Source organism: Oreochromis niloticus, linkage group LG5 (genome assembly GCF_001858045.2).
Source record: "Oreochromis niloticus isolate F11D_XX linkage group LG5, O_niloticus_UMD_NMBU, whole genome shotgun sequence".
In the NCBI taxonomy this organism is placed as follows: Eukaryota; Metazoa; Chordata; class Actinopteri; order Cichliformes; family Cichlidae; genus Oreochromis; species Oreochromis niloticus.
Window position 1 is genome coordinate 205,727 of NC_031970.2, and position 9,640 is coordinate 215,366.

Here is a 9,640-nt window from a genome sequence, read left to right on the forward strand (position 1 = left end):
CGATTAAACAAAGAGCCTGTAGAGTGACACCCGAACAGAGAGCTGAAATACAGACTCAAGTTGACAACCTTTTAAAGGCAGGTGTCATCGAAGAAAGCTACAGCCCATGGGCTGCCCCAGTTGTGTTGGTGCGAAAGAAAAATGGTACGTGGCGTTTCTGTCTCGACTATAGGAAACTCAATGCAGTGACAATCAAAGACTCTCATCCTCTTCCAAGGGTTGATGATGCACTGGATGCTCTGTCAGGTTCTGCCTGGTTCTCCACAATGGACCTTCAACATGGCTATTGGCAGGTTGAACTGGAAGAGAAGGATCGTGAGAAAACTGCTTTCACAACCGGCAGTGGACTTTACCACTTCACGGTTATGCCCATGGGACTCACAAACGCTCCAGCCACATGTCAGCGGTTAATGGAGATGGTACTTCGTGGCCTTCCCTGGAAAACCTGCTTAGTGTATTTGGATGATGTCCTCATTTACAGCCGCTCTTTCGCAGAACATCTCCAGCACCTGGAAGAAATTTTCAGCAGATTCCAGGCAAGTGGCTTGAAGCTAAACCCCTCAAAATGCTGTTTTGCCAAAGATCAGGTACAATTTCTGGGCCACATTGTATCAAAAAATGGCATTCAGCCTGACCCCAGAAATGTGAACAGTGTGCAACCCTGGCCTATTCCACAAACAGCGACAGAAGTAAGGTCATTCCTTGGACTTTGTTCATATTATCGCAAGTTCATTCAAAACTTTGCACACCACAGTGTTCCCCTACATGCTCTCACTGAAAAACATGCAACTTTTCAATGGACTTCTCAGTGCCAGGATGCATTCATGTATCTGAAACATGCCCTCTCAAAACCTCCAGTGGTTTCATTTCCTGACTTCACATTGCCATTTTCTCTGTATACTGATGCTTCAAGCACAGCTATTGGCAGTGTACTAGCTCAAAAACAGGGACAGCAAGAGAAAGTCATTGCCTATGCTAGCCATGCGCTTACAAAGGCAGAAAGAAAGTGGTCGACTTATGATCGAGAACTCTGGGCCATTGTTTGGGCAGTTAGACATTTTCGTCACTATCTCTACAAGCAGCCATTTGTTATTGTCACGGATCACAAGCCCCTCCTGGGTCTTCGGAAAATACCCATTGACAGTGATAGAACTGGTCGCCGTGCTCGCTGGGCTCTTGAACTTGATCCTTTTGAATGGACGGTGATTCATAAAGATGGCCACCGCCACCTCAATGTGGACGCACTGTCACGTCGCCCTGTCACTGGTGAAACCGTAGAGCAGGACACGGTCTGCACTGCTTCTGCTAACTTGAAACCTGAAGAAAGGTGCATAGGTCCTGCAGGCCTCTCCAACCATAGTCCTTGCAGTACTGACCGAAAACACATTCCATGCAATGACTTTCCTGATCCACGACTGCAGTGTGCAGCGCTATCTGTTTCATCCACATTTGTGCTTGAGCTGCCTGAAGATGATCTCAAAAGTGAACAACAAAAAGATCCTGTACTGTCAGAAGTCATTGGCTGGAAAGCTAGGGGTCGGAAACCACCCTACTGGCGTATGAAAAGGTGCCCACCTCAGGAAAAAGTGCTATGGCATGAGTACTGTAGACTTACCTTTCACAATGGCTTACTCTGTCGTAAAGCTTTCAACCCGTCCCAAAAGTCAGTGTTGCATCAGTTGGTTGTTCCTGAATCTTTAAAAGACACTGTCCTATAGCTGCTGCACGGCAACCCAGTGTCCGGTCACCTATCAGCAGATAAGGTCCTGAAACGTGCTCAGCAGCTATATTACTGGCCATTCATGTCACGTGACATCAGAACATGGTGCACACAATGCACTCCATGTGATGCCAGACGGAATCCCACACCTCATTACAGAGCTCCAATGAAAACGATTGTTGCTACGGAGCCATTTCAAAAGGTGGCAGATGACATACTTGAACTCCCCATTACGAGTCGTGGCAACAGGTATGTGCTCGTTGTTCAAGACTATTTCTCGAAATATGTCAATCTCTATGCTATCCCAGACCAACGTGCCACAACAGTTGCAAAATGCCTGTTTGACAACTTCATCTGTCAGAATGGCGTCCCTGAAATGCTGCACACAGACCAAGGACGTCAATTTGAATCTGACCTGGTGAAACACCTGTGTCAGCTGCTAGGCATCCAGAAGACACGGACCAGCCCATATCACCCTCAATGTGATGGGATGGTTGAGAGGTTCAACCGAACACTTATTGACCAGTTAGCTAAGTTACTCCTTCAGCAGCCTGGGGAATGGGATGACTGCCTCAATCAAGTTGCTTTGGCTTACAACACCAGTCCTCACTCTACCACGGGGTTTACGCCATTCTTTCTCACACATGGACATGAGGCACGGATGCCTGCTAATATGCTGTTGCCTACCAACATGCCAGCATCATCTACTTCTGCGTCTCCTGCTGACTACGTCACCCAGTTGACTCAGAGACTTCAGTCTGCCTTCAGCACTGCTGCATGGAACAGGGATTGTGCCCACAACCAGCAGAAACAACTGTACGATAGGGGCATCAAACACACTCCTTATGTTCTGGGTGACTTGGTGTGGTTAAATGACCCCACTACAGCAAAGCAGAAACTTGCTCCACATTGGAAGGGCCCCTTTGAGATATTGGATTGCCTTGGAACAGATGGGGAAAACCCTGGTGTCATGTACAGGATTCGTTACCTCCTGGACCAATCAGACAAGACTCAAATTGTTCACTACAATCGTCTCAGGCCTTACAATGCACCTGTCCCTAAAGGTGGAACCAACTCGCCTGCTGGTGACATACCTGTACAGCCCCAGATTCCACATTTGACTGCATTATCAGGTGCTTTGCCCTTCACAGCTTCAAAATCTGCAGCTAAAGGGAGCTGGAATGTTCAGGGCCGCAGCCCTGCAACCTCATCAGACCCTGAGGTTTGTCAGCTACCACCTCTAAACCAGTCACGACCCCATTCCCACTCTCCTTTGTCCCCTTCTCCTCGATCTGAGACTGTAACTACTTCCCCCTCTGGCCATGTGGTGATACACCAATCAGACATTGTCCCCTCACCTTCTCATCGAGTACCTGGTGTTTCACGGCGATGTGGGAGACGTCAAGTTGTGCCTCCCAGATACCTCAAGGACTATGTTTTGAACTGAACTTGTTTTTGGTTTTGCTGTTGTTTTATTGTTGCCCCCTTGCTCGCAGCATGTTGTTTGGGAAACGGGGACGTTTCTTATGTGAGGGGGGGAAGAAAATGTAAAGTGTAGAAGTAAATTTAAATCTTATTTGGTATACAAAGAGGTGTTTACAAAGGTTATAAAGCTAGTTATGTAGCTATTTGGTGGTTACTTGTTTTGATATTCACATGTTTACACGTTTGAATGTTTAGGCATGCATATTCAAACCAGTAATAAGTATGTGTTATATCTACCTAGTTGTTTTCCCTGTTCTGATCTGAGTATAAGATTTCCTGGCTTCTGAGAGGCCAGTGAAGTATTCATGAGGGCGGCACACAGGAAGTGTTTTTTTTGTTGTTGCTGTGTGCTGAGAGTAAAGAGGCTGCTAAAAAGTTATCCGTCTCCCTCTTGCTGTTCCTAATTATTCAGAGAGATTCCAAACCATCTAGTGAACCCTCACGTTACAGAACCATAAAACTAAAGATGAACCAAACTGTTCACAATTTTATCTAGCTCTCAGTTTTAAGAAAGGCTGGTGACCCCTGTTATAGAGTCTGACAGCTGCGGGGATTATATACAAATATTCAACTATACCAGAATTAAACCAGGTCTAAATAAAAAAAAAAGGAGTGAGTATCACTACAAAGATTAACCCACAGTGGTTCTCATATCACAGTTTGATATCAGCAAACACTGAGAGCATACACTGATAGACACCACAGCCATGCTATCATTGCGAACACTGATAACAGCATAAATCGAATTAAATCGGTACTTGATGAGACCTTTTGAGTATCACTAGAAATATTATAAACAGTCATCTCCGTACCACATTTTGCTATCAGTAAACACCGACGGCATTCACTGATAGCATACCACATCCATGTTAGCAGTGTATAAACGGATGGTTTAGCATATATTAGCACAGGTATCAATAAAGGACTACCGTATTAAACACTTTTACTAACCTCAGGCAGATGGACAGGCGCTCTGCAGGTGGGATTGAGCGCCTGTAGTTGGTGGGCGTTTCTCAATATGCGTACTTGTGTGTACTTGCGTTCTCGTGTACTCGTGATACGTCATCAGTTGGAGACCAAGTACTGTTCCAATTCGAAGTACGCGTCAAGCCGAGAACGCGAAAAAGTCCCGGATGTGTTCTCGCTCCGCCCGTTTTATCGAGCATGCATCGGTGTGGACTTGGTACAGCTAAATATCCCAGAATGCATTTCGTCCAAAACTCAACAGCGGACTCCCGGCACATCGTTTTCAACCCCCCCCCCCCCCGGTCGCGGACTTCTCACTACTCAGGTTAAAGAAACCCCAGCAGCTGTCTATAGTATTGAGTGTCCACTAGAATAGAAATAAAAGCGTTCTAACATCTCACCTGCTTGTTTTTATTAAGGTATGTACACGTATGTACATGTACACTATTTTTATCAATAGAGGTTTCACTACTGAGGTTAAAAATGATATATAAGTCACTTAGATCACTTCTAAATGTTAATGTTTGGTTTATTTCAGTGTTTTATTTGTTCCTGAGTAAACCGGTTTGGCTGTGATTAAAGTTAAGCTTCATAACATGTTACTCACAGTTAAATTAGGAGGGGACGGCAGTAAAAACTCCGGACCTGTGACATCATCATGTACGCAGGTGTTCCAATTGTACATATCGCGAGTCCGTGCTCGCGTTCTCGGCGGGTACGTACTCCCGTGCGTTCTCGGCGAGTACGTACTCACCGAGAATGCGCGTACTCGCGTACTTGAGAATTGAGAAACGGCCTCTCTCTTCAAGCGCTAGCTCGACAGGTGCCATCTAGCAAAGATACCGTCTGGCAAAACTTCCTCCCACATTCCTCCCACATTTCCGGTTCACGCGCGTCAAAATATGCAATTTTGAGGCACGATTGATTTTTCTTGGACACGCGTCGAGGTGCGAATGTGCACACGTCAAATTAGGGGTGTCTGGGGCGTTTTCGCTCGCGTCTATCGCGTTCGGTGTGAACACATCGTAAGTTTGCTTTGTTTTCTTCTTTAACAGTTTGTCTTTAGGAACTTTACTGTTTGTTCAGCTCATGTTTGAGTTCTTCACACAACAAACTGTGTGTGTTTGTATTTCCGGTCTCTCCATTAAAGTCAGTGTGTAATGTTTCCTGGCTAACATCAGCTGTGTGCAGCTTAGTTCCGGCACAAATCTGCCGCTCCATAGTTCATGGTAACGGACTCACAGCTGGACCAACGAGGCCAAGTGTGTCCGCCACTCTGAGCTACGTTCGTGTTTGTGTTCTTATAATTTGTACTTTGTGAGTTCACTCAGAGTCCACAGAGGACGCACCGTACGTGATGATGTCACAACCCTTTACCTCCTTTACTGTCACTGTGATTAATATTTACACACGACATGAGACACCTGACAGCATGTTAACGCTAAGCTGACGCTAAACTAACGCTAAACTAATGTTAAGCTAGCCAAGAACCCAGAGTGATGTTAAAGCTGAGTAAACGCTGACCCCAGCAAGAGCACCTGGCTGCAGCCACTGGGGAGTGCCATATTACCTCCACACTAACTGGAAACACGTGACCTCCACAGTAGCCAGAAACACATGACCTCCACCGTAACCGGAAACACGTAACTTCAGTTAAATTGACTTTGACAGCGAAAACTAAATTGCGTTTTTGTTACTATTGATGCTGCTGAGAAATAAAAATGGTTCTAAGTTGGGGGGTTTTAATACTCTGGGTTTGTTAAAAAAAATCACCATCCCCTTAGCTTGTTTGTGGCCAAAAGTGTCCATGTGTTATGTTTTTTGTATTTGTATCTTTGCTACTTTTTCTGCATAAAGGTTTTTTCATAAGTATAAAATGATCATTACTTTTTACATTTTAATCCTTCAAACACCCTTTTCTGGTACAATGCATTTGTTTGAAGACAACCTCAAAACTCACCATTTCAAATATCAGCAGTGCTACTGGAAATTATTGTACAGTGGTCCCTCGCTATAACGCGGTGCACCTTCCGCGACACTCTCTGTTTCGCTGATTTTTATTTTATTTTTTACAGCACATCGTGTTGTGCATTCTGATTGCTGTAGACCATTGTCAATCAATCTAGTCCAGTGTCTCCTGTACAGCAGCTGTCCCCAACAGGTCCACGGACCGGTACCGGTCCGTGAGTCATTTGGTACCGTTCCGCGAGAGTTGAGGCTCCGGTGTGAAATGTATGGCTGTAGTTGTGTATCTTATTTTGAAAGAACTATTTATGCGTTACCATAGCGACCAGAGAGCATTAAGAAGCAGAGAGGAGGATGTTACTGTCATTGTTGTTGGCGCACAGCTGAATTCACGTTTATTACTATATTTACAGAATACCACAGTTTCTTTTTAGTCTTTTGTTGTATTTATTCGCAACACCTTAAAGGCCGGTCCGTGAAAATATTGTCTGACATTAAAGTGGTCCGTGGTGCAAAAAAGGTTGGGGACCGCTGTACAGTACAGAATGTGTTTAGCTTGTCGAATTTACATAAATCTTCGATCGCTAGCAGTGTAACCCTGAAGTGCTGCACTGTATGTTTGTAAGTTTTCTCCCAAACAAACACAACAATGCCGACGAAACATTTTGCACCGCCAAAGGCACCTTTTGGTTTCATTCCATAATACTGGACTTATGTTTCTACGAAGGTTTGAACTCTAAGAGTGTTTGAACAAAAGAGAAAAGTGTGAAAATGTTCGTGCCTGTCTGAGAAAAGTGTATAAAGCATGTAGTGAGGGGTTTTACAGTCTTAACATCTATAATAATTGTAAAAATAAAGTTGGCTACTTCATGGATTTCACCTACCGCGGGTTATTTTAGAACGTAACTCCTGCGATAAACGAGGGACTGCTGTATTAATAGTACAGTCTGGGACATCTAATTGATTAACATCAACATTGATTATTATGCACTGTTATTTTTGTTCAAGGAGAGCAAAAAATATAAAACTCTCTCAGCTTGTTTGTTGCCAAAAATGGCCACTTTTTGTGTATGTTCACAAATGCTATAAAATGTATATTTCTTAAACATTTATCTACTTTTACCGACATGACTCTTTAAAATAGCACCAGTCCTTTTTATCAAATCAAAATTGTATCTAAATTTTTTACTCTTTATAGCCAGTTAGGTTATATATTACAATTAACTTTTCAGATAAAACGGTGATAAAGTCCTAATGTTTTCATGAAACTTCCTTTTTTTTTTTTTTTTTTTTTTTTTTACATCTGAGCATCGGGGAAAAGGCTGTCTTGCAATTGTTGAGGTCACTAGTGTGTGCCCCATTTCCTCCAGGATCACTCTCTTTATAGGTTTTAGTGGACTCCTAGTACTGTGAAGTGGTTTCATTGGACAAAGGCATTGTATTCCAAGATCTGGGAGATTGTAGAAATGAGCAGTAATGCCCTTCTTACCATCTTTCCAGAAAAATAAGTGATCTAGAAGCTGTTAGGCTTACTTACAGCAGCAGCACTTTCTGCACCTGCATAAAGTCCAGGACACATTTACTAACAGTGTTTGTTGCTGTATGTGCTGCAGCTTTGAATTTTTTATTAATATATATTTTGTTAATATTTTGGCTATGGTGTCTTGTTATGAAATGTACAAGAGTAAAAGTGTTTTAGCATGTGCTTCAAAGCTAAGTTTGACTGGGAAACTCAAAGCTTAATACTCTGTATCAACAGAAATTCACTGCAGCCTGTGTAATATTTGATGCGTCATAATTTATTCTACTCTATCTTGCAAATACATATTTGTGTGGCAATGTCATGTACAACACACACAACTATTAGATCCTTAAGATCAAACCTGTGTCATTCTTTTGGTCCACTGCAGTGTAGTAGTCAAAAAAGAATAAGTGAAGTGGCCACAAATGGCCAGGATAGAGCCCAGAGTGTTAATGTTTAAAATGTAAAAAAAATTATTGATTACAATTCTTTACTGTTAATATCAACAATAAGCTTTTTATTTTGAAATTACAAGTATAAAAAAATGCTGTTACATTTACATTTAATGCTGTTACACTGTAATCCTTTATTATAAGTATGGACATGGAATCAAGTGAACAACATTTTGAAATAAGTTTAATTGGAATTTTGTACTATGCAAAAACAAAACAAAAAACAGCAACGACATATTAAACAAACAAACAAACACAGCCAGTGCCTTCATTTGTCCATTACATGTCAGACATAGCACTGACCCTTATCCCTGCTCATCAGCACATGCTTTCAAAAGAGCTCCATGTCCTCTGCAAACTGAAAACAAAGAGGAACAAGTCCCTTGCTCCAGTGTCTTCTTCCTCTGACATGTCTCTTAAGACCCTCTGCTGGTCCCCTTGATTTAAGGACAGATATTTTGGCATTGTTACGTGTCCACGGAAAAGTGCCTTATTTTGGACAACCCACTGCACAGCAGGACGCAGATCTTCAACAATTGCTGCTCCTGTGTCAGGCAAATGGGGATAAAAACATAGCTATTTCTCTGTTGCGGAACAGTTTTTTAACAGTTATTCAAATGTCACTAACCATTTATTACACTACTGTTTAGTGAATACTGACCTGACTGACTTCCTGGAACTTGCGCTTTTCAGTCTGAAATGGGCACGTGTTGTCCTTCAAGCACAGCTTTGGCTTCCTCTCTCCAGTGTGCAATAGCTTGCCAGAGCTTAACAGAAAATTTTGATATTGTTAAGGTGTGTAAACTTGACACAACATAGAACAGAAGTCAAAATATAAATACCTCCTGAGATCAAAGTTCTACATCAACAGCAAGGACCACATTTACGCAAATAGGCATGTCTGACTGTAAATATTAATATGAAGATATTTAACAACTTTCAAAGATTCAAGACTCCATTGCTGTGAAAGTAAATAGGATACTTACTATAGTATAGTCAAATGGTGCATCCAGTGCCACGTACAGAGCAGACTATTTGGAAGAAAAATAAAAATGTCATTTTTTAGAGCTTAAATTAGCTTCTTATGAATCTCAAGGAAGAGAAGAGAAAAATTACCATCAGCATGAAGATCCCACAGTCAACTCCATAGTCTTGGCTTGGAAAACCCTGTATTACCATTGAAATAAAGGCTCGTTAATAAATCCTTAAAGAAGACTAGTGTAATTCATATTATTCACCATACACTTAAACTAGCACATACCTTCAAGTCAAGCTTTTTTTCTGACCACTGCCCGGGAATGAGCTTCACTGCAAGATTCCTTTTTTTCAAGACAGTTATGTTCACAAGTTAACAGACATCATCATGATGGGTGTGAAATGTTTATTGCTAATAGCACCAACTGTAACGACAGGCCTTAGGAACACGACCTCAACAGAACAGCATAACAAAATGAAAAAGTACAGTCACATGCTCACAGTTGGTCAAATTAAGCATTTTCAGCTTTAATTTCAGGTTGGCATATTTACAAA

General features: G+C 42.2%; 1 long non-coding RNA gene across 1 annotated transcript; it reads right to left on the minus strand.

Moving 5' to 3' along the window:
• Positions 1 to 9,004: 9,004 nt before the first annotated feature.
• Positions 9,005 to 9,382, minus strand: LOC109200553 (uncharacterized). The gene is made up of 4 exons (XR_002060718.1): positions 9,372 to 9,382; positions 9,227 to 9,277; positions 9,097 to 9,141; positions 9,005 to 9,015 (listed from the first exon to the last, which is right to left on the minus strand). It is a non-coding gene; the product is annotated as an uncharacterized LOC109200553 (long non-coding RNA).
• Positions 9,383 to 9,640: the final 258 nt, after the last annotated feature.